Genomic DNA, 27,742 nt, shown 5'->3' with positions numbered 1-27,742 from the left:
CTTTTAAATTGTCCATTAACCAGGAAACCCTTGTTTTTTCCCAATTTTTGTCCCTAATTCCTAAACTGTTTGAGAAATAACCCCCTAAAGCCAATCCTAATCATCCCTTTGTGGTATGAAAACCAGCGGTACCAGCGGTAAGGCATATGTGTGGTCAAGATTGACAAGAACCTCTACATGTACAGAAGGCATCTCAGAAGCTGTGTCTTCATTATGATAAGAAGAAGAGGGGTCTGAAAGTGAGTTTTTGTCGTCAGTGTTAATAAAATTATTTGCCCTAAAGTACGTTTTTGCTTTTTTGAATCTTCCTGATGGAGATCTTTCGACCATAATTTGTAAGATTATTGCAGACGATACGATATAAATTATACTTACGGCAGGCAGCAACACAAAAAATCAAATCATCGTCGATGTTGTGATCCAGCCATATTCATAGCTAGTCGAATATTCTTTCTGACCATATTTTTTCCAATCTTACTATAAAATTTCGCAATACTGATGCAAATATTGATATTATAATCTTACACTCTGTCAGATTTTTTTTATAAATATTTGCAATTTAATGGTATAGACAAAAATGGAAAGGGAAATCGTCAAACAAGTAATATATTTTTTATATGCCATTAATAATAACTGGCTTAATAATTTTTCAGAAAGTGGCCTTGGAAATGCACTTTCTCAACAACAAAAATTAAAGAAAATAATAACTATTTTTTATCTAAATTGGTGTTCATTCTGTAGTAGAGAATTGATAAGAAGTAGTGGATTCGTAAACGATAATCAACGAGCGACTTTAGTCGCAAGTTGATTATCATTTCAACCAATTTTTTGATAAGTGTGACTAATTAATAAGAACTTGATTATTGACTTATGTCAGATGATAATGACACTGATTTTACTTGTGAAATAAAATTTGCTTGCATTTTTTTTACATATTTTTTTTTCATTTGTTGTCTTTTCTTTGAAAAAAAAACCCACATCTGATTAATCATTCAGCTAGCTAGCAAAATTGACAGAATATTTTAAATTAGTGTAGATCAAAATAATTAATACATTTGTAGGTTTGCTATTAAGGTCAAGAATGTGTGTATTCAGTTAGGTGTGTAATAAATTGTGTCTATTTAATTACGTAACAGGTCATGATATATTAACTGTGGTGAATTAAGACTGGGGTTGTTTTTAATTAATACTGACACCTTTGAGTGTAATTATTTGAAAATCATGACAGTTGATAATCATACTGACTCTTACTTGCCTATGGAAAGAATTGGAGTAATACCATTTCAAAAAAGTGTGGGAATCAACTTAGATATATATATACACATGTTGACCTAAATTTCATTGAACAATAACTTACTCAAGCATAAGATACTAATATAATACTTTCAAAATTATTATCAACTGATTCAATTGATGTACAAATACTTTTTCAAATTAATTCATAGATAGTGAATCATAATAAATTTTGATTTACAAAGGAACTATATGCAAGTGTATATCTAAAATAAAAGGGTTGTTCGACCAATCTTTCCTTAATTTAAGGGCAAATAACATGTCAAAAGTTGTCAGTTCATGATTAAAATAGTGTAGAAAGTTTCTGCAAGTTGTAAAAACACATAATTAGTTCTATGATATATCTTCAACTTAGTATTCTGCACAATCTCCAAAACCAGAGTGATCGCATAGATCCAGCATGGTTGAATCAAAAATTAACTTGTTTACCTCAGATTTTTTCTGTCGTCTACTTTTTGTGCAGAATCTGTGTTGAATTGCTTCATACGCTACCAGGACGAAGATCATATTGTTAATATGCAATTCTACATCACAGTATTTATAAAAAGCAGTCCACTGTATCACGATCACAGTTTATTTTTCATTTTTTTTCCATTCTTGACCATGTTGTGCGGGTCGCCATAAACGGAAGTAAACAATTTGCAGCAATCAAACTGAAATGAGATTATTATTTTGATGATTGAGTGAATAAAATACTATTTAAAAAACGTTTCTGATAATTTTCACAGAAATTAAAAAATAATAAGTTACAATATTATTTTGATAAAATTTAACGACAGATTGCACAATTGACAACACTATGCGCAACATGTTGCGCAGAAGGCGCTAAAATTTAAACACCCGATCTACCTTAAATGAAATATGCCTGAAGCCTAAGTGCCAATATGTAAGATAAAACTCAAAGAGCAATAAAGTGGCATTATCTTACCTTTTCTTTCTTATTTAAGGTCATGGACTATCTTATTTTGTTCAGAACCAAACAATTCTACAAAAAAAAAAGACGCATTAAACAAAAAAGACAACGAAATTAATAATAACATTAAATTTTGTAAATTATTATTATTTTTTTTTTCATTTTTTTGGTAAAATATCATAAAGCTTTAGATTTAAAAAAAAATTGGGTATAACACCAATGGACAACAAAAATAGTCATAATATTTGATAAATGCATCAATTCAACATGCGATGTTATTTCGTGTGTATTCATGTTGGATTAAAAAGAGAAAACTAGTACTTTAATCACCTTTTTCTTTCATGTACATTGGAAAAAATGTCGATCAAGCACACCTAATTTACTATAAAAAAATTAAAATTTTCTTTTTTGGACGGTGATGTTGCTTTGGCACCGTCTTACGGTGTTTATATATCACAACTCGTTCGCTATGCCCGTGTTCGAGTGAAGTTTTGAAATTCAATGAGTGTAATCTATGTATGTATTACTGGTAGATCATTAAGTCAGTGATTACGATACCACAAATTACTATAATCTTTTTTACTAAATTCTATCATAGATACAAAGATTTTGTGTGTTAGTTTGACTGTATCTGTAGACGACTTATTTCAAACGGAAAAACACATACTAATTCTTACGAGGATGTTGTTTAACGAGCCCAGAAATTTAGATACGACCCGGGTAAACCTATCAATACTTTAAATAAACTTATTCTAAAAGGTTACGAATTCAACACTGTAATTTGATCTTTGAATAATGTTTTTATTGATATACATATTGATTTTGTTATCAGTAATATAAAAACCATACCAAATACTAATGTTACACACATATGCACATTCACGATAGTACAATCTGTTGATACCTACATTTTGGCATTCCACAAGGTCATGTTTTTTTCTGAGTGTAAATGACGTCTTTATACTAAATCTATTGGATGTTGGATGTGTACTTATCAATATGTAAGTCTTAGATACATGATTTGTTTTATTAGTTTAATGGCTTTGAACTAGCTCTCAGTACCTGCGAGTACTCGCGATCTTTACTTAGTCTTTTTTCTTGTGGGATGTATAGATACGCTGCCACGTCCAACATGTGTTTTCGTTAGATTGGTTGTCGTTGGTTCAAGTCTATCATATTCTATTTTGTAAATTGTTTTGTTATGAATAAGGCCGGTTGTTTTCTCAATTGAATTGTTCCATATTTTTCAAGTTTGGGCCTGTTATAGCCGACAATACGGTATACGTTTTTCTCATTGTTGAAGGCCGCACGGTTGCCTATAATTGCTTACATCCACTTCATTTGAACTTTGGTGGATAGTTGTCTCACCAGCAATCATACTACGTCTCCTTCTTCATAATGGTTTCACTTCACTACAAATAATGCATTGTTAAATATGTATCAAACTTGAATTGACTATTCTAGGAATACATTAAATATTGCAAAAAAATTATCCTCGTTTTTATTTTACAATATCTATTTAAATTTTTCTTTTAACCCATTTACTGTTCATAAGGCTTGATAAAGAGAATACTAGCCGTCAAGAAATACAAATGTTCGTTCGTACGAAAACCAATAACACCAGATTACCCTGGCATTTCAATCTACGTTAAATTGTCCAAAATTCCAAGTGCGATATTTTCATGACTTTGCGTCCGTCGTTCGTCATTGACCGTCGTCGTCATGCGTTTACTTTTACAAATAACTTCACCTTTCAACTTCTTGGCCAATTAGAACCAAACTAAGCCTCAAACCATCCTTGATAAATTTAAACGCAAAAAGTATCAAATGATCCTGTCCGCAAACCAACATGGTCGACATGGCTGAAAAAAAGACAACAGGGGCAAATGCAATTTGTGTTTAATCTTTTTAGCAACTATAAAATGGGAAAATCTGACGGGCAGAAATGTTCAAAATTTTGCGAGCTACATACTGTCTATTTATATCAAATCTGTCAGGCGAAGTCTTGCAGGAGTGATTTTTGTTTTTATTTTTGCCTCTTATCTTTACAACTATAACAGATAAAGAAAAAGTTTAAGAGCAAAACTGATTCACAAGACAATATCTACAGATAATCTGACATCGATTCCTTATTGGCGTTATTGTCCTGAAATGACAATTTGTACCATTGTTTGCATTTTTGTCTATTATATTGAAAACTGTTATCCATAAATAGATTTTTTAGATACAAGAAACAAGATCAGCAAGACATGATCCACAATTAAGTCAAAAGACCGAAATCGTCAGACGAATCCTTATAGGAGTTATTGTGCCTACATGCTTTTTTCTAATGGTTTGCGTATTTGCCTTTTATCTTGAAAACTATGAAGGATAAATAGAAATTTGAAAAAAAACACAACCAAATAACTGTGTTATCGGGCCAGTTAACTACAGTTTTTATTAGAATCCTTCGTCTGCACTACCTATTTTCATATCGGGACCTTTTTGTTATTGTTGGAGGCCGTATGGTTGCCTATAATTGCTTAAATCCACTACATTTGAATTTTGGTTCATAATGTCTCATTGGCAATCATACCACATCTCCTTATTTTTATAATAATCAGCAAGCCAGGATCTGCAAATAGGTCACCATAGAATTTGTCAGTTGTATTCTGATAGGAGTTATTGCCCTTAAAAGGAGTGTGTTTTAATCCTTTTTATGTTTTAGCAAAAACAATAGACGACACAGAGATACTGTTAGACAAAAATAATCAGCAATACAAGATCAACAAAAAAGAGAATGTAGTCATGATTTTTAATTCTGGTCTGCAATGTTGAAGATAGGACATTGATAATTATGCCCCTTGGTGTGGTGTCCGAATCAAGCTATTTATAGCCCTTCTTGATATTTTCAACAATTTTGTGATATTGAATAATCAGATCTCATTTTAACTGAAAAAGTCTTCTAAAAAAGACAAGCATAAAAAAGTATTATATAAAACGGTTAATCAGCAACGGAAACTTTAGTTAAAACCCCTTTGCAAAGTGCATGTAAGATATTCAGAGCCATCGTTGGCCAAGTTCCTGAAAAAAAAAAATCCCATGTGGCAAATTATTTTTAAGCCAGCACTCCACTATTTAACTAGATTAGAGGTGTAAAAATGTATCCCCGCATCATAATGGTTAAGTCAAAGAAGTTAAAGGCGCGAAACAAATGACATTCTGATAGATCGAATAGAACTTTGTAATAAACGTCCACTTCTAGGCGAAAATACTTTTTAAAGTTAAGAAAAAAGAGCCGTTAAAACAAAACAATAACGTTTGGACAGAATATGTATCCTGACGTCATTTTGGAGTCATGCTATAGCCCACAATGGATATATTTTAATCAGTTTATATATGGGCAAGATCAATGAAAACAATAATTATTGAAAAAGCCGTGGGTTCAACACAGTTATCTCACTTCCCAAATTCTGTTAAAACCCGTTTAACAAGTGCTGGTTTTTAAATCAACTTTCTTCTCATTTTGAATAGGGTGAGATAGCAAAGAAATGCTTTCAGTAAAATTGCCTTTGTTTGAAAGAAAAAGGTTGTCACTTATTACAACAGCAGTATAATGATTTTCTTTTTCTTTTAATGAATCGTAAAGTTAACATATTCATAATTTTTTTGGTATTTTAAAAAATTTTATATTCATTCTTTCATCTAACATGACAAGGAATACGGATTATGTAATACACTAAACTTTTTATTCTAATTTCAATCTTATGTAATAGGATCATGTTTGTGATGGTGTTTTCCTCTTCATTTGCAGTGAGTTGATTGCTATATCAAATGTATATAAAGCGCAAAGATTTGTCAGCCAGAATAGAGAATATTTCTCATCAATCAGTTTATCCCTGCAGAAAACTTGACTTAAAAGCAATGAATAAATTCAGTGTCACAGTTTTACTTGCTGTAGTCCTTATTGGATTATTTGCCGTGCAGAGTGGTAAGTAAAAGCTTGGGTTATTAAAGCAGTTCATCAAGTTCAATTCTTTAAATATTTTCACTAATTGTCAAACATACTATATATACGTAACTGTTGAAATAAATGTATGTCGATTACATCATAATTGATTCAAAATTTAATTGTTTTTCTTTATTTCAGGATTATTATCCAGGATATAATTCACCATGGCAATACAACAATGGTTACTATGGCTATAATGGATACAATGGATATCACGGACGTTATGGCTGGAATAAGGGCTGGAATAACGGTCCATGGGTAGGATCATATTATGGAAACAAAGGCTATCTGAATTAGAACTGAAACAAGAAAGATATCAATATTGATATGCATATGAATGATGAATAAATAATTTTTTATTTGTGTTTCCTTTTAATAACTTTTTGTTTGTAGCCATCCATCGTTACTGTTGTGTTGCATTGATTTGCAGACAGCAAAACACGAATATTTTATAAATTGTGTGTAAATTTTTGCAAAAGAAAACAATTTTTCTTGAAAAATCATTTCGTTAAATAACGCCTATCATTCAAAGGAGATCTAGGATAAGAGCAATTATGTGGCCCCTGATATCGCAAAAAAAAGTAGATATCAAGCCTCTCAACTTATCTGAGTTTAATTGACAAATGAACAGGTTAATATAATCTTGACACTTTAATGGAAAACGGTAATTTGTGGTGTCACCATGACGTCATAATTATCTCGAAATTTTCGTAATTTACCTAAAACGGACATTGAAGCTAAGCTTTTGGTCAACATATAAATGAGTAGCAACAGTTTTTTCACAAAAAGCCATTTTACACACGATTGGGTTAATCTATTAATCATACAAGTATCTAATATCAATCACAAGATATCGAAATGAGGCTAATTTGACAGTGTTTGCTGTTTTGCACCAAAAAGAATACGTTTGAAGCCCTATCTAGGAGATACATAAATTGCTGAGTTTATCCAGGTAATCTTATACACAGGAAAAGTGTGGTGTGCACCAAAAATATTCGTTTTCCTACTTGCAGAAAACAGGAGGGACAAAAATCTCAGTTATTATTTTCTGTTTGCACCATGCACTATATCTGTATTCTATGAGCAAATTCTGATAAGATAAAGACTTATAAGTAAGAACATTGTTGAATGAGTAGATATTTACATACTTTTACTATTGATAATAGAAAAAGTCTCATATCGGTCACTATAATATTATCCATATGCAGTTTTCTTTGGACAACGCAAATGTTACTACCATTTATAGATATAAGAAGATGTGGTATGAGTGCCAATGAGACAACTCTCCATCCATGTCACAATTTGTAAAAGTAAACCATTATAGGTCAAAGGACGGCCTTCAACACGGAGCCTTGGCTCACACCGAACAACAAGCTATAAAGGGTACCAAAAAAGACTAGTGTAAAACCATTCCAACAGGAAAAACATAAGTCTAATCCATATAAAAAAAAACAAGAAACGAGAAACACTTAGGAACCACATCGACAAACGACATACAGTGAACAACAGGTTCCTGACTTAGGACAGGACTTAGTTTGAACTTGAATTAAGAGAAACAATGTTGGGACAAACATTTTATATACGATACGATCCGGGTAAAATTATCAATTCTTTAAATAAACTTATTCCAAAAGGTTTTCTATTCAACACTGTAATTAAATCTTTTAATATTGTTTTATTGGTATAAATATTGATTTTGTTATAAGTAAATTAAAATCATACTAAATATTACACATATGTACTTTCACGGTACTACAACCTTTCGATACACATAGTTTGGCATTGCACAAGGTCATGTTTTTCTCTGATTGTTTAAGACGTCTTTACACTAAATCCATTGGATGTTGGATGTGTACTGATTGATATTTTAGTCTTAGATACATGATTGTTTTTATTAGTTGTTATTGGCTTTGAACTAGCTATCAGTAACTGCGATAACAAACATGTTTAACCCCGCCACATTCTTTATGTGCCTGTTGTAAGTCAGGTGTCTGTAGTTCAGTGGTTGTCGTTGGTTCATGTCTGTCATATTTGTTTTTCGTAAAATGTTTTAATAGTTTTCTCAATTGAATTGTTTCATATTTTTCATGTCTGGGCCTTTTATAGCCGACCATACGGTATGGGTTTTTCTCATTGTTGAAGGCCGTGAGGTTGCCTTTAATTGCATACATCCACTTCATTTGAACTTTGGTGGATAGTTGTCTCATTGGCAATCATACCACATCTCCTTATTTTTATATATGTACTTTTCTTTGCTTGAAATAGAGCATAAATTTTATTGGCGAAAGGAGAAGTCAATGTAGCAAGTTTGGTTCTGTTATAGGTATAGAACCACTAGCCCGGGCCCGCTCACAAAGAACATATAAATTCAAACAAAATAGTTCATACGCATAGCTGCAACTTTGACAAAAAGAAAACTGTTTGGATAATTTTGGTATAAAATGAAAGCTTTAGGACTTTGGATCACTATAGAACCATTGTTGAAAGTTTCTTTTGAATAATGAATTAAATATATGAAATCATGATAGGAGGGCATATTTGCCCTGTTGCTTAGATCAGAAGTACCTGTTTTTGTACTATCAAACTTCCGGGAACAAGTGCAACCTTATATGTAATGGAAGGTATGTTAAATTTTCATCACATGTCAGGATAAGGTAGAGTTTTTCTATGAAATGACTTGAACTCTAGACAAAATAGCTATAAATGCTTAAAAAAGGCATAATATAGGATATTATGTAAAATATTATTATATGAGTAGATCAATGGGGCTGTGAATTAGTGGTTTTCTTCTAAAAGGGATGTAGATCTTCTTTATATTTGAATACAAATATGAAAATAAATACAGCTATAAACACAGCCCCAAAATAGAACAACAAATAATTACTACACAGACATCTGACGAATGAGTAAAACGAACAAGCTACACCGCTATTCAAATGAAGAACGAAACATAGCAGTACCCTAAAAATTTCAAGTAAAACAATTTTTCAATTTCCTTACAATGATTATAGTTTAGGCGAATTGAGTCTTCAAAAATGGAGATGCTTATCTACTAGCTGGGTCAATCGGTTCATAGCCATATATACACGAAAAATATTGCTCGTTAGACCCTTTTAAAGAACGTGCCATTAGATAAATATTGCAACATCTTTTCAACTAGCAAAAACTAATAAACGATACTAGGCTTAAACTCTGGTCAGTCAAATACGCGTTATAACAGTTGTTTGTTGTTGATCATTCTCAGTAACAACTTAAATTTTGTATTTGTCATTGAATTTTCAAAGATGCTGAAATCTAATGCTTCTAAATAAATAGTTATATATGTTAAACTATTCAGCACTTGCATGCACTGTTTTAAGGTTACAATCAGACACTGAACACACAATTTTACGATAGAAACAGCAAACGCAAGACTAGTGTGTACAAGAGTCTTATGTTGATTAAAAAGCAGTGCATCATCTGAATGAATTTATTAAAACCAACAGATGATACCGGCAAAAACGGCGTTTGCTTCATGATTATTTGTGTCAAATTTTCTTGTATAATTCATATTTCACACACCATCTGTTTGGTATTGGCTAAAGTTTTGCCATTTAGAATAACGATTCATGTAAGATTCAATCAAACATAAAGTTTTCCGTACTCGAATACTTACCGGCTGTACATCTAGTACTTAAACATTGATGCATTCATTCTTTTCCTTTAATATTAAAGCGTTATGGTTAAATTTAAACACTGATAATGCACGGCAGGGTTGGTTATTTGTATGTTGATGCACTTGGAATTTCACACCTCTTAACTTTATTTAAAAAAAAAACATATGGTTTCGTTTTTTAAAACTTTTATGTGATTTCTTAATTTCTAGAATGTGATATATACATTGTTAGAACAACTCTTGCAACATTGATACAGAAACTATATACTGATCAAGACTTTTACTGAATATAATATTCCATTTTAATGCAGAATACATTTTTACCGAGTTCGAGATGCGTATGATTTATATTTAAATTCTCCCTCATGAATTCGTCCGAATTTAAAACATTTCTATACTAAATACATGGCTAAATAAGAGACAAGTCATAATTTAGGTTTGTTTGCTCGCAGTAACTTTCTTATTTTCTCAGCGAAACAACATTTAATATCTTGTAAACATTTTACAAATTACAAAAATATACCACAATTCCATCTATATACATTCACAATGTCCTCTAAATACATATCAATACAAACATAACTGTAATATATTATGCAGAGCTTAACGTTAACTTCGTCTATCAAAGTTACTGGAGCACATCGATAATAATCAAACGTAATCAGGACTTATATATGCCTATAAAACCCCACCCGTACTACCGCCCTCGAAATATTCGTGCAGAAAACAACAGTAACATCAGACCACTTCTGATTTACATACTAGCCAAACTTGTACCACAAGTCTAAAGATAGAAATAGAATAGGGAAATTCCAAATATAACGGAATAGAAATAAATATATATACATATAAAATTTCGGTTTTTTATCCAACGCAATCATAGGTTTGAACGTTGTTTTCAATTTAGACTTTTATATCTTTTTTCGTTTGGGCTTGTATTATGTTTTCATTTGGGTTTATATGATCCGTTCATCCTATTTCGACTCTTTAAAATTCAAGAGTCTATCCTTAATTGAAGTAAATTATATGGCCTTCCAAATACCGTTTCGATCCCTAACATCACTGACGAGATTGTCGAAATCCGGATATGGTGTACAAATTTTTTCACCTCATGTTTGCGGTATACCATCTTCTCCGCAAGTTTATTGTTTTCTGTTTGGTGTTAAAGTAATTATTAAGATCCATTTCGTTAGATCTGGTGATCAATTTATTTGGCAATCGCCAATGGCAGTCAGCAGAGTTTAAGAATATCAGTTGTTCGACCTGTTAGTCATATGCGTTTTGTTAAAATAGACTTTTTCACTTTTTTTGGTCTTTTTGGAAATTGTTGTTTGTGCTGTATTTAGACCCCTCTACCAAGAAATTTGTTTTACATGCACACGTATAGAAATTGCGGTTTTTATCCAACGCAATCATAGGTTTGAACGTTGTTTTCAATTTAGAATTTATATATTTATATATATATATATATACATTATTGTGAATCATATCGATTTGCAAGTTGTCTATCACAAGGTTATAATCTATGAAAACGTATCTATATCTGATTTTATGGTCAACATCACAACATATCTAGTTGATTACAGAAACCATATAACACAGTCTCAGCTGGCTAATATCATACTGCAGAATTCTTTACCAAGTAATGTAGGAAAATATATTTTAGGTAGAGCTGATGCTTATATCTAATTTTTTATGACAAGATATCAAAATGAAGCTTTTTATGACAGTTTTTGCTGTTTTGCGTTTAATGAAATAAGCCTGAAGACTTCATGCTAATATGTAAGACAAAACTCAAAGAGCCAAAAATAGCATTATCTTACCTTTTCTCTCTTAATTAAGGTCATGGAATATCTTACTTTGTTCAGAACCAAATAATGTCCCCCCAAAAAAGCCGCCTCAAATAAAAAGAACGAAATTAATAAAAACATTAAATTTTGTAAATTATTTTTTAATATATTTTTTGGTAAAATATCACAAAGCTTTAGATGAGAAAAAAATGGGTATAATACCAATGGACATCACAAATAGTCATAATATTTGATAAATGCATCAATTCAACATGCGATGTTATTATATATTTTCATTTTTGAAAGTCGATAAAGCACACATAATTACTATAAAACAAAAGATCTAAGTTGATCTGAATTCTCCAAGTTTTAGTTCTTTTTTCAATGATACATACCTCTACCACTATATTCATCAAATATAAGGTCAATGCCTTTGATAAGGCGCTTTTTGTCCGCTATTTGCTAATTTTATGATGTTGCGTTTTGTCTGATGTTGCGCTTTTACTGACGTTGAGTTTTGTCTGACATTGCTTTTTGTTATATATATATATAGACGTTACGATCGCGATATGACCTATCTGTGATCGTCTTTAATTACAGTCTCAAAGAAACTTGATAGATCTGTGTGTTGTCTTGACTAGACCAGGTTACCAGAAAACAGTGCATTAAACCATGATAAGCTGAAAAAATATCTTCCGTGGTTTTAAAAAAAGGTAAATATATGATACTTAAACTGCGAAACATCTAAGTTTATGTAAGCTCGTCTTATTTTAAAATCATGGAAGGTCGGGAGCAACATTGACCTTAATCTTACCTTATTTACCTCAAACTTTTTATTCCGGAAACCATTTTCCCAACAAAAAATCCGTTTTGAGTAACAGCGACCTTGATCTTTGACTTATTGACCCCAATATTAATAGGATTCTTTCCATTCCCCGTTTTTTTCATCTGTTTAAGATTAATCAAATTAAAGAAGGAATGGTCAAGATGTATTCCGGAAACCATTATTTTCGGTCACACAACAGAAGGATGGAATGACGAATTGACAATTCTCTTGAAAAAATTTCGAGGAACCTAAACATTAATATAGAGACCACTATGAGCGATGAGATGAATACATTTTGTCCCTTACAGCATCTATATTGTATACGTACGTTCCCTATTCAATTTGTTAATTTTCAATTTGAAAACGATGATGCTCCTTTGGTCCCTTATTATGGTGCTTTATTTCCCTACTGGTTCGTTATGCCCGTGTCTGTAGTTACGTAAAAAAAGAAGTTAACAAAAAAATACCGAACTCCAAGGAAAATTAAAATCGGAAAATCCCTTATCAAAATGGCAAAATCAAAAGCTCAAATACATCAAACGAATGGAATAGATAAAAGATACCAATAAACATGCTCTATATATAACTGGTAAATGATCAAGTCAGAGATATTGCTACCACAAATGTAATTACACCTTTACTTGTCATGTTCAATGCTATGGTTTTCACAAGTGGTGCATGATCTAAACCTTTCCCGAGCACCATCAATCATTTCTGTGGTTTTGTTGTTCTCAGTCTTTAGTTTTCTGTGTTATGCTTTGTAAAACTGTATTTTTCTCTTCAACTTAAAGTTTTTTTTTATTGTAATCCTTCGGTTTTCAGTCTTCGTTTTTAAAAAAAAGATACCAAGCGTTCCCTTACATAGAAAATAGTCGTTATATATTGATATTTTAAAATGAACGTTCTGAGGAGTAAATTTCATATTTCATTTTCAAATTACTATGATAAGAACAATTAAGATTTACAATTGACCCGTCTTAATTGAACTACATTTTTCGAATTGGTCTGAAACACTCAAGTTCATGACCCCTTTTTTTCTCAGCTTATGTGTTCTTTAGTCAATTTGCTCTAATATTCCAACTTATTTTTCTTTATTCAATGTTTGTTACTCTTATTCTATAGCTTTATTAAAACTGCCAACGGCACGAAAAGGTAAGTTTTTTATCAGTTGAATCGTTGGAGGTTGATTTTCCCGTGAAAGAGTCCACTGTCGGAACAAATCAACTGTATCATAGTCATAAACACTAGAAGAGGTGTTATAATTGCCAAATGACGTAGAAGTTAACACTTTACTACAAGTTCTGATATGTATTCTCAGTGCAAAGCATCTGCCGGAAACGAACGAATGTATGATATATAAATGTTTGTTCTTTCCTGTCTTGCGGAGCAAAAAGAGGGACAACATGATACCTTTATGTTTTGCAAGATTGAATACATAGAATCATGAACATATGAAATATGGTCCAATAAGTTGAAATATTATTTTTTTAACAAAATGCACAATAATATTGGAACAGATTAGACCATACATATAATTATTTCACTTATTTTCCGAAAAGGTCTTTTTGCAGGTAAAAAAAAAAATAACAAAAATAAAGAACTCGGAAAGTCTTTTATAAGATGTCAAGATAAAAATCTCAAACACACCAAACGAATAAAAGAGTATTTGTAAAATATGTTGGGGTCTTTGGAGTCATGTTGTAAAGCAATAATTCTGACCCTTCCCTGAGAACTTCTTAAATGTCGATCCTCTGTGCCAAAATTTCTCACAAATTTGTTGAATTCTAATCGTCATTAATACTTGATATATTGCCCTATGTATTTAAAAACAATTAAAATACTTCTACCAGTTATACGGGGATCAGTAGATGCTTAAGAAATAATTATTTCATGCCATGCTCTATGCTCATTTTAATATTGGAAGGCATTATATTTGTCAATATCTTTATACCTAGCGTCAGCATACCCATGTTAAAATGAGCATAGAACATGGCATGATAGAATTATTTCGATTCTAATGGGAAAATTTAGAACTTTTGTACTTCGAAGTTGGCCTATAATACACATTTGAATGGCAGCCATTATGATTTATGAAACCAAAACAATTTAGAAAATCTACCGTTTCAAGGTAAAATATGAACAGATGCATGTTAACTTACTTTTAATATGATTTTATTTAATTTCCTAGCGAGATACGCCAACACAAATGTCCATTTTGTTTTCAGGCGTTGTTCAAAATACAGACTTGCAATTTCAATTGTGACGTCAATCACGTGCAGCCCATATTCTATTGTAATTGTAACATTTTGATTCCAAAGCGAAAGAAGAACGTCATATTAGAACTATCTGTATTGATTAATTCGTCCGAGTAAATAGTACTATAGTACTTTGATAAGGCCCTTGCCGGAAAATCATTTTGTACGTTTTGTTATTGAGAACGTCCTTTCATATCATAAAAACTTATAAGATTGAGTTACGTGCAGATAAAGAATTTTGCATAAATTGTTACATTGGAAATACAAAATCGCTTTGAAAAAAGAACGTCATATTAGAACTATCTGTATTGATTAATTCGGTTCAAGTTTTCAATCTTTTTTTCTGTAATGCCTAATCTATTGATATATTGTTTTCTATTCAATCACACGGTAACAAGTTACAGCTGTTGTATTATAATACTTACGATGTGGCCTGGGAAAAGGAATTTTGGTTGAAAATTAGGAGAATTAAGTATTAAGTACTTAAAAATTTGCGAGTTTCAATTGGCGGTTTGATGGTAACAAATTGAGTTGAGCAACGACGCTTTGGTGTTCGGTATTTTGTCATAGTTTATGTTTAGCTTACTATGTGGTATGGGGTTTGCTCTTTGTAAAATGTCGTACTGCAAACTGTTATTGTCATTGTTCACATCTTTGATCGTTGGTTTTTTTGGAAAGTTATCTCTTTGAAAGAGGGACGAAAGATACCAGAGGGAGAGTCAAACTCATAGATCGAAAACAAACTGACAACGCCATGGCCAAAAATAAAAAGACAAAGAGACAAATAATAGTACAGATGACACAACATAGAAAACTAAAGACTAAGCAACACGAACCCCATCAAAAACTGGGGGTGATCTCAGGTGCTCCGGAAGGGTAAGCAGATCCTGCTCCACATGTGGCACCCGTCGTGTTGCTTATGTTATTACAAATCCGGTAAATAGTCTAATTCGGTAAGTCACATTCGTGAAAATGGAAGGATATTGTAGTTACGACATAAGGAACATATCCAATATCATCTGTGAAACGGTTATTCCATAACGGTTAATTAACTCGTGATGGCGTCCGTAAAATTTACGAAGGGATGATTTCAACTTCACCATTTGGAACTCTTGGCTTAATAGCTTCCTTGTGAGCAGCAATCCTCTATCAAGGAAATCATAATAGGAAACACAAGCCCGGGAATATCGTATCAATTGGGAGATATATACACCGTATGCAGGCGCTGCCGGAATGTTGCTACATAGAAATGGAAAGTTCACAATTGGGAAGCTGAAATCGTTGAAAGTTATACTTAACCTCTTTATCTTTTCAAATTGGAATAGGGTAAAGTGTTGCTTTGTTCTAATTTTCGCAACGCTTATCACACAGTTCAACTCGTTCAACTTAAATACAGCATAAAAGGCTTAGTAAAGACGCTATATAGCGCAGAAAGCCAAAAGCGCGTGAACAAATAGTCATGAAAATTTAAAGGTTTAATAATGGGCATGACGTCATACATATCGAATGACGTCATTTTAAGGCATATGACGTCACAATTGTCCAGCTGTCGTATTTTCTGGCTGACGAAATGCAACCATATAAAACTACCGGCAGCAAGAGGGTTAAAAAGTAGTTTTCCAAAATATTTCTAACTTTCTTATGTGAATAAAACATTGAAACTAAAAGATAAAACTTTTGGTAGATTTTACTAATCAAGTTATAAACCTTACCTTAAAAAAAAAGCCCTGATTGGTCGACACAAAGTTATTATGGTTTAAACATTGCGTCTAGAGTAACGGTTTGGCCTAAATTTCCTGAGATTTATTCAATCTCTTACACGTTAGTACATAAACATGAGGAGATGTGGTAATGGAACAACTTTCCACAAGAGTCCAAATGACGAGTCCACGAACCTACATTGGTTCAGTTATTAGAATCCTAAACAAATATTAGACATACTGGTTCGCTGCTCCTTAAAAACTTACATGAACATAAAGCCTATTGCTTCTATAGAAACTGTCGGTGTTGGAAATTTGGTAACACCCTAGATAGGAGACGCAAGCTGTGTAAGATTATATACACTGGGAGATATATAGTACATATGAAACCGCTGCTGGAATGTTGATACATAGAAATGGAAAGTTAACAATATGAAAGCTTAGATCATGTCTTTTACTGTACAGTTCAGTACTCAAACTATCCTCATTGTCAATTGCTAGATGTAGATTTAGATATAAGGCAGGTTATCTATATCAGTGGACTACCTTTATATTCAGTTCCATGGGATGAAAGCGTTCAGCAAAGTCACCATATTCATCAGCTGTAAAAGTTGCCAGAAAGTGTACCAAGACTACACAATAGCTGTATTGCATCGTATAATACATTATAAACAGATGGTGACTAAATCAAACATTACACGACAAATAGAAGCGGATAATAATTTAAAACATGTAATTGTTCGCTTGACTCTGCATGATTTTACAGTATAATTATTATAACATAACATTTACATCATAATTATAGTGTTATCTATATTTGTAAAACAATGCTAATAAAATTCCATTGTTTGATTATTCGACAAGGAAATTGTTCAAAACACGTGCTGGCATGGTTTCATTTCACTACAAATAATTCATTGTTAAATCTGTATCAAACTTGGATGGTTTATTTTAGGAATACTTTTATAAAAAATATTACACCAGGGTTTTCGATATCACAAACTAGTCAATACCTTTACTAAATTTTATCATCGGTACAAGGACACATTAGTAAATATAAATCAACATGCAGACATCTTATACGTTCAGGTATTTCACATCTAATCTTTAATGGTAATATTCTTTACATGGTGTTTTACAAAGCACAAAAATGTCGGCATTCACCTCAAAAGCTAATCCAAACCTTTAAACAGACTTATTCAGAATGGATATAGCTACGATACTGTTGTCAAGTCATTAAGAATGGCATATTTTGGTACTAATATTGATTCACTGATAGGATATTTGCATCGGAAATAAACACATTTATTCTAAAACCAGTTGTTGGCATGATACGGGTTATGTTCTTCTCATATATGTTATGATGGTATGATACTAAACCCCTAACGGAAGGGATTGTGCTTGTTCTTCATATGATGAAGACATAATCTTTCAATCAGTTTAATTGAGGTCTGGAGCTGGCATGTCAGTAACTGCTAGTAGTCCTTTGTTTATTGATGTATCATTGTCATTTTCCTTAGTTTCTTTTGTTACTTATTCTGACATCGGACTCGGACTTCTTTTGAACTGAGTTTTACTGTGCGTATTGCTGTGTGTTTCTTTATTCTACATTAGCTAGAGGTATAGGGGGAGGGTTGAGATCTCAGAAAACATGTTTAACCCCGCCGCATTTTTGCGCCTGTCCCAAGTCATGAGCCTCTGGCCTTTCTTGGTCTTGTATATTTTTTAATTTAAGTTCATTTATATGTTTTGGAGTTTAGTATGACGTCCATTTCTCTGAACGAGTACACATTTTTATTTAGCGCCAGCTGAGGCCCACTCCAGGTGCGAGATTTTCTCGCTCCATTGAAGACTCATTGGTGGCCTTTGGCTGTTATCTGCTCTATGGTCGGGTTGTTGTCTCTTTGACATATTCCCCATTCCCATTCTCAATGTTATTGCAAAGAAATTATCATCGTTTCAAATTTACAATATATATTCACATTTACGGTTAAACCTATTGACTGTTAATAAAGGCTTGAAATTTGTTTTGAAATATTAACCGGCCAGAAATACATTTTTTTTTTGTTAGTAAGAAAACCAACAACACCAGATTAGCAGTGCATTTCATTATTAGCTCAATTTACAAAATGCCTTAGTTAGCTTTTCTCATCACTTGGCGTCCGTCATCCGTTTAATTTTACAAAAATCCTCTTAAACTACTTGGCCAATGGGAACCAAACTAAGTAATAATCATCCGTGATAATTCTATATTAAAAATGTGTCATATGATTCTGTCCGCCAACCAACACGGTCGACATGGCTAGAAATTAAAATAACATGAGGATATAATACGTTTTGTGTTTACTTTCTTCAAAACCCCTTCAGAATGAGAAAATCTGACTGGCAGAAATTTGCAATACAATTCGAGCTACCTACTGTCAATGTATATAAAATGGCGACTTCGTATAGAAGTGATTGCTGTTTAATTGCAGATTTTATCTTTTTTTAATTTTTGCCTATAATTTTGTAAACTAAAACAGATAAAGAAAACTTTAAGAGCAAAACTGATCAGAAGACAAGATCTACAGATAATCTGACATGGCTGATATCTGCAGAATACTCCTTAATAGAGTTATTGTCCTTAAATGACGATTTTTACCATTTTTTGGCGTTTTTGTCTCTTGTCTCAAAAACAATAATCCAAGGATAGATTTTTTAGATACAAGAAACATAACTGGATGCAGCTGGGTAGGCCTATGCACTCATATTGTGTGATATTTTATCATTATCATAAGACACATTTGCCTATCTAGGTAAAAATACTTATTTCAAAGTAGTATGAAAATGTAATGTACGTTGTTTTCATCATTATTTGTTATTGGCTCTTGTAAATGCTACATTAAGGTGTCTTCTGTCACGTCCGCACTTTGGAAGGGAGTGCTTGTTTGTTCTATCCAAGATTCGGAACTTTTCTCCGGCATATTTAGTTTAAAAGTAATTATGGGATCTTATGATACGTTATCCTCGGTAAACATGTACCCGTCTTACAATGACAAAATACTAGTCTGTGAGATCTGTAATTGGAATTATATTTTGAAAATGAATGCGTTTTTACTTATTATAATATGTGTGTATTGTTGTATAAATACAGTGCTGTTCAACCGACCCGTGTCATATCTTTAGATAAAAGCAACAGATACGATCACGTACTGCTGTTTACTTGACGAAGTTGTAAGAAAGTCAGTAGGTAAAACATTTTATTTTCTACTAATTAAAAATTCTTTAATTGATCAGAGTTCTGTTCTACATTTTTTTAATAAAGGGACAAAAGTAGCGATTCGATGTTATATTTTCTTGTTTACATTGTCAAATATCCGTAAAGGCTTTCGCCGCATACGTCTCTCGCCTACGATTGCTTCTGTCTGTGTAAAAGTGTAAAGTTGACTGCCAAAAACACGGCCCATTTATAAGTGAAACACGAAAAAAAAAAAGGTTTTTTGTTTAGATGCTATTTCTTTATTTACAGTATCAGTGTCGTAACATAACACAGTTGTTTATGTCTTAAAATTTATCGTTCGATTGTATGTCAGTGATAAATGAAAAAACAACCTGAAAATTGAAAACAAAAATATGTATTTGATTTACTTACATGGTCAAAATATAAAAAGTATTTAATCCTGCTAGACATTGAAAATACCATTATCTAATTTTTTGGGAAAAAATGGACAGGTCAATATATCATATACGTAACATATATTTTTTTACCAATTTTACTTTGTTCATTTCCATAAAATCAAAATGTTATTTTGCGCTACGTGATGCTGTTTAAAGAATTTTGATATACAACTGAAATTCAAAAGGGGTTTTATTTATCAGATTTTCCGTCAAAGGACATTGCTCATCATAATGAATTATTTTGTATATTAAAGACAATTCATGGCTTACTTTCAACAGAATTTAAGTTTTGGTTCCCGGACTCCTTTTTAAATATTTTTAGGAAAATTACTTGATATTTGGCAAAATCTGTTACAATTGAGTTTTTGGCTTCATTCAGGAAATTATAATTTGTTGATTTGTTAAGAAATGAGACATTATGTTTTAAAACGTTAAACACATTGTGCGGTGATACCATGAATAAAAGTCATAAGTGAAAGCATTTTTGAATATGGCCCTGTAGTAAAATAAATACAAGGGAAATTGACCCTACCTCTTTTACTCTTTTAACTGCCTTTCATTTGATAAAGAAGAAATTTTTGTCTTAGTTTCCATAGAGATATGTATGCTGAATAATTTTGTAACCATAGATTAAACATAAATGTTGCCGACGACAACGAGGTGTACGATCGCTATGTCTCGCTTCCGTGACTTTCGTTGTAGGCTCAACAAAAATGACACGATCTTGTATAAAAAGGGATTTCTATAACGTTTTTTAATCAAATAAGATATTCGCTTCTTTTTTATCAACCAGTTGAGAGTTGAGTTAAATAGTAATGATCTTTATAATTTAAATGACCAAAATCATTGTAATTCCATGCCGAATACCGTTTACCTTTGATGGATAGTTCTTTTTATTGACGGTCTTTGTAGGTATACCACGTAAAATTTCATTCACTAAGAATAGGTACCTGAATGTGAGCCTGAAAATGGCATAAACTAACTATAATTTATATTGTTTTAGTCTTTTTTTAAATTTTAATGTCATATTAAAAGACCTTTTAGAATTGAAAGAGAAAAAAACCATAGGTTTTCTGTTCTCAATTCAAAATAAAGATAAAATAAAACATGCAGAAAGGTACTGTATTATTCTTATGAATCAATATTGCTTTATATATGTGATCAAAAGAGTGGTAAAAGATACCAAAAGGACATTCAAACTGATTAGTCGATGACAAATTGAGAACGTCATGACAAAAACGAAAAACGAATTAAAGACATGCTAAAGTATTTAAAACACAATACAGAAAAGTAAAGATCGAGCAAAACAAACCCCACCAAACGGTCTTATAATGTTCATAGACAGATTAAGAAAGGTCGTTTCTTCTGTATTTTACCAGCTTCATTCGTATGGAAAGAATTCAAACGGCAGCATGATAAGTTATAAACATTGAAAATTGCAAAATTGCATTAAGACACAGCTTATATTTTGCAGTGCGTAGAATATATTTCAACAAACTTGTTAAAAGCCAACAACAATATTAATAAATTTGCAAACTTTATAATGCAACTGAAAAATTCTTTATGAGATCTGACTGAGTTTTTAAACATTTGTGAATATCTAAGAACTGGCAAATCTTACCGATTTTTACCAACTATCTAACTTATAAAACAAATAAGATGGACTCGTATAGTAACTGTTTTGCCACGGAACAATGTGTACTTAATTGAAACTGTTAATTACTTTTCACATATTATATTGTAGGTGCATATTTTATAGGGTTTTCTATTTTCGTGGTTTATGTCGGGAAAAGGAAGGATTGACGGTATTGAAAGTTTATCAAATATGAAGAAATCAATATAAAAAATCGATAACAACCTTTTTTGAAATTGCTCAGCTTACTAATTATTTTTCTGTGAATTTTAAAATGTCATTGGTAAGAACTATACCATATCTTATGTGAGTATGGCATCCTTTTTGAAGATAACCGATGATACTTAATAAATTCTCAAGAAAATTTAATTAAATTTTGTTTTCTTCATCTAATGAAAAAGAATGGATACGTAAAATAAACATATCAGAACGAAGCTAAATTCTTCAAATGTAGCATACTCAGATGTGTTTTGTGTATGTTGTTTGTCTTTTCGTCGTTTTTTGTTTTCTAGCCATGACATTGTTTGGCAGCCAGATGTGAAGCAGGATCTGCTTATCCTTCCGGAGCATTTGAGATCACTCCTAGTTTTTAGTGGGGTTCGTGTTGCTCAGTCTTTAGTTTCTATGTTGTGTGTGTTATGTACTGTTGTTTGTCTGTTTGTCTGTTGGTCTTTTTCTTTTTTAGCCATGTCGTTGTCAGTTTTAATTTTGACTGTTTGAATGTCCCTTTGGTATCTTTCACCTCTCCTTTGTTTTCGACTTATGAGTTTTGTATATCCCTATGGTTTCTTTTGCCTCTTTTTTAGTTTAGAATAATGATCCTCGACAAGAAAAGTCAGGGTCTTATCTTATGTATAATAGATTGTATAAATAATCTACAGAAATTGTTAATCAATATATACTTTTGCGACTTTTCCTTTCTTTGCTATTTCTATTGCATCTGCTACCAAACGGTTACTTCCAAACACAAAATAGAACTCCTTTTCTACGATTCCTGTTTTGTAAAGATATAGCGATTGTTTAGCGATCGAAATTGCAAACAATTTTTCTAAGTTTGCTTCATCAAAGGCACGTCAATGTTTTCGCAATGCAGTCGTTACTTGCACACTAAACTCTACGCTTATCGTTATAAACGTTTACTTCAAGAAGAATTCTCTCGCTCATTCTCTCTGCTTAATTTTAATCATTTTCCCCACTTTTTTTAGAGCCTGATATGTTGTAGAGCCATTAAACATTATTTGATCAAAAGTACAAACTGATGTTTGTTCTGTATAAAGGTTAGACGTCAACGTTAGAGGTCCATTACAAAAAAGCAGAAAACAGAACAGCGTATTTTAAACAGAAGGTACGATAGGAACTTATTTTGTACAAACTATGCTGGAAACAGTAGCTTTGTATTAGTTCTTTTCTGAAATTGCTAAAAGTTTAGAAAAAAGAACAAATAAAACAAAACAATAATGTTTGGGCAGAATTTGTACCCGAACGTCACTTTAGAGTCATGGACATATTCTAATCAGTTTATGTATGAGCAATATCAATAAAAACGTATAAATAATTATTTAAAAAAAGACACGGGTTCAACAAATACGGTTAATCCACTTCCCAAAATATGTTAAAATCTATTTAGAATATGCTGATTTTTAAATTAACTTTTTTCTATTTTGAATAACTGAATGGGTGAGGTAGCAAAGTAATGCTTTATAGTAACATTGCCTTTGTTTGTTGAAATAGTTATTTGTTTTTTATAGTGATTAAGATTATATAACAATGTTGACTGCTGTACTTCATTTTTTGACATTTTTACCTATTATGTCTGTATGTTTTGCTCACACATTGTTGTCAATATAATGACATTCTATGCGACTGTCATACAAGTGAGATGTTTAGCTAGCTATAAAGCCAGGTTTAATCCACTATTTTCTACATCAGAAAATGCCTGTACCAAATCCGGAATATGACAGTTGTTTTCTTTTCCATTCGTTTGATGTGGTTGAGCTTTTGACTTTATTAAAGAACTTTCCACTTTGAATTTCCCTTGGAGTTCATTTTTTTTTTTTTATTTTACTTTTTATTACAACAGTAGTTTAATGATTTTCCTTTAATGAATCATAGAGTTAACATATTATTAATTCTTTTGGTATTTTTAATTTTTTTATTTTCTTCTTGCATCTAATATGACAAGGAATACGGATTATGTAATACACTGAAATTTTTATTTTTATTTTAATCTTATTGTAATAGAAACATGTGTTCGATTGTTTTTTCCTCTTGATTTGCAGTGGTTTGATTGCGAAATGTATATAAAGAGTATTTCTCAGCAATCAGATTATCCCTGCAGAAAACTTGATTTAGTAGCAATGAATAAATTCAGTGTCACAGTTTTGCTGGCTTTAGTCCTTATTGGATTATTTGCAGTTCAGAGTGGTAAGTAAAGGTTTGACTTATTAAAGCGGTTCATTATATTTAATTGTTTTAATATTTTCATTAATTGTCAAACAATATGTATGTACGTAACTCTTGATATATATGTTATGTCGGATTTTTTAAATAGAGACATTAGCTACATGCAAAAATACTAGCTATCAATTTCGTTGTGAATAGGTTTCGTCATTTTCAAAATAGCAAACAAACTCTTGAAACAATTAAATTAAGTCTTTATGTCCTACCAAAATTGGCAATTACAACAACATCAAAGGGATGGGAAAACAGGAAGAAAGTTATAATTTGTTTTCTTTAAGTGAGTATTTTTTCCTTACTATTTGTCATTATTTTGATGTTGTTAAAAAATTTGTTATGTATTATAGCTCTGCTATTGTTTGTCTTCTTATAGTTTTCCATAACTCTTATATATAAATTATACAAATTATCATTTACTGGCACATAAATAATAAAAAATATTTTTTTTATTTAAAGATAAAAGTTTCAGACAATGATTACAAGTATATTATTTTCAAGACTAAATTAAGATTAATTATAATTGATAACGTTTTTTTTTTCAGACGCAGGTTATGTAAGTTTAAAAATACTTGAAGTTTTTTATGGTATGGCATCAAGATATTTGGTTTTATCATAAACTTAACAGTTAATACAAGTCAACGTTATTTATAATACAATGAATGAAAATCGTTCGGCGTCAAACATCCCTGACGATTCAGTCACGGTTACAAAGTCTTATTGATACGTGATAAACATCTAATTTAGGGACATAGATAAACGGCAAACATTTTTTCAAATGAGATGGTTTTTTCCATATCACTCTACGTATCAACCTTCAACCAATAAGCCCTCAGTGTGTAATATTGAAAAAACTATAGTCTACATTGTTCACATTGTTACTACCGGTTTCACTCCTCACGGAAGATATTCATGGTAAACATATGTACAATCTTACAAAATAAACGTTGTTAGTGGTAAAATCACGTTACATTTACTCTTCGCAACAAAGGAGGTAACGTTGATATAATTTGTTCAAAATAAACGTTGTTAGTGGTAACTTCACGTTATAAACATATTAACTTATTAATAATATATCAATTAACTATAAAAGTCTTATCTATTATTGGGTATATAACTCATGTTCAAATATTTTCAAATATACAAAAAAAAAGAAGACTAAACTAGAGTTGCATGCCGTACGGTGACTATAGGTCATTCACATCCTTGTCTTTCTGTCATGTTGGATAGATGTCTCAATTTGGAAACAAACCTTTTCAAATTTTCATAAATGGCCTTTTTGTTGTGTGCTTAAAAAATGTTGAACCTTGTTTTATGTTCAAATGTTTTTTTTTAAATTCATGATCAGAATCCTCGTCATCGATTAATAGGTATATCGTAATGTCCTTCTTTGAATCTAATGTTATAATACATTTTTACGTCCCTGTTTGATAGTTTTCATTACTGCTTAGCTGCGATTTGATTAGGTACAGATTGTATATACAAATTTGTCAACTGTTAAAGGTATTTTGAATACTATATGTCGCATTGGTTGGTGTTGCCATTGATTGACGTATAAGCCGCATCGCCTTTAATGTATATATATTCTGGTGGAACCAACTGTACGCCTCTTTTTGCTGACATGTTCCTCTTTTATTAATATGAAGCTGACTGCATTCAAGAGGTTCTTAGGAAGAATGAAAAGAAGATAGCATTATCCTTTAACTTCACTTTCGCTATAAAGATGATGTCCTCACACTGAATAATTAAAAATTTGATGACTTTGTTGAACACATGTATCCCAATGACTTGAAATAAAGAATACAACAAATACAGTTAAGGTTATACTTGTTGACCTTTGTAGTTTGTAAGCTCTTAATTTTTTTTAATAATTTTTTTTGATTTTCAAACATTTTGGATTCGAGCATCACTGAAAAGACATTTATTGTCGAAATGCCCTTCTAGTGCAGCAAAATTGGTAAATATTATTAAGTCGGCCTCATATTTTGACTTACATATAAAAATTGACAATGAGGATTGTTTGAAAAAAAGACTTAACAACAAAAGAGATGATTTCAGATTTTTATATTAATTGTGAACTTTCCATTTCTCGTTGCAACATTTAATTAGCGCCTGTATATGGATATGATTCTCCTAGTTGATACGATATTCCAGACCTTGCATTTCGTATCATGATTTCCTTGGAGGTATTTAACAAAGAGTTCCAAGTAGTGAACTTGAAACCCTTCCTTCTAAATTTTAACGGACGCCATCACCAGTTGGTTGACTGTTATGGAATATCTAGTTCACAGATGACAACAGATATGTACAAATTGTCATACCCATAATCCCGTCCTCTTTTCCTCGAATGTGACCTACTGAAAACGATTTATCACCGGGTATGTACGTTCATGAGTAACATGTTGGATGCAAAATGTGGAACAGGGTCTGCTTACCCTTTAGGAGGACTTGAGATCCCAACGGTTTTTGTTGGGGTTCGTGTTGGTCAGTCTTCATTCCCTGTTGCGTTTTGTATAGTGTTGTTTTTCTTTATTTCTTTTTACGTTTTTTTTTGCCATGATTTTGTCTCCTTATTTTCGATTGGACTTAAATCATCGACTACATAGTTAATATATCTTCATCTTATGAACTGATGTTACGCATCGGTTTTGAATTGTTTTATATGTCTACATCATAATTAATTCAAAATTTAATGGTTTTTTTTCATTTCAGGGTTATGATCCAGGATATAATACACCATGGCCATACAACAATGGTTACTATGGCTATAATGGATACAATGGATATCACGGACGTTATGGTTGGAATAAGGGCTGGAATAACGGTCCATGGGGAGGATATTAGTTCATATTAGGGAAACAAAGGCTATCTGTATTAGTACTGAAACAAGAAAGATATCAATATTGATATGAATGATAGATAAATAAAGCTTTATTTGTGTTTTCTCTTAATTACTTTTTGTATGTATCAATCCATCGTTATTGTTGTGGTCGATTGATTTGCAGTTGGCAAAACACGAATGTTTAGTTAATGGTATGTAAATATTTGCAAATCCTCTCAAACTTTGAAAAATCTGAATATTATTGATACATGAACAGGTTGATATAATCTTGTTACTTTAGTGAACAACAGTAATTTGTGATGTCACCATGACGTCATAAATATCTTGATATTTTCGTATTTTACTTATTTTACGGTTTACATATAAATGCGCGGCAACAGTTTTACACAATATTTTTAATGGAAGGTATGTTGAATATTCAGCACATATCAGGATAAGGAATAGTTTTTCAATGAAATAACTCCAACTTTATTTGAACTTCAGAAAAAATAGCTATAAATGCTTGAAAAAGGCATACTATAAGAAGCAATGGGACTATGAATAGGTGGTTTTATTCGAAATACGATGTAGATCTTCTTTATATTTGAATACAAATATGAAAAAGAATACAGCTATAAACACAGTCCAAAAATAGAACAACAAATAATTACTACACAGAAATCCAAATTACACCGGCTATTCAAATGAAGAACGAAACATAGCAGTACCCTAAAGAAGTCAAAATAAAACATTT

General features: G+C 31.6%; 1 protein-coding gene across 1 annotated transcript in view; it reads left to right on the top strand.

The window, feature by feature from the left end:
* Positions 1-27,064, top strand: part of LOC127702692 (neuropeptide-like protein 30) — an 84,842-nt gene extending 57,778 nt beyond the window's left edge. The window contains exon 4 of the mRNA XM_052206993.1: positions 26,979-27,064. The gene's annotated coding sequence lies outside the window, so the exon portion shown is untranslated. The remainder of the gene's footprint in view (positions 1-26,978) is intronic.
* The last annotated feature ends 678 nt before the right edge of the window (positions 27,065-27,742 follow it).

Source organism: Mytilus californianus, unplaced genomic scaffold (genome assembly GCF_021869535.1).
Source record: "Mytilus californianus isolate M0D057914Y unplaced genomic scaffold, xbMytCali1.0.p SCAF_5, whole genome shotgun sequence".
Taxonomy (NCBI): domain Eukaryota; kingdom Metazoa; phylum Mollusca; class Bivalvia; order Mytilida; family Mytilidae; genus Mytilus; species Mytilus californianus.
The sequence above is the reverse complement of the archived record's forward strand: the minus strand, read 5'-3'. Positions and strand labels throughout refer to the sequence as shown.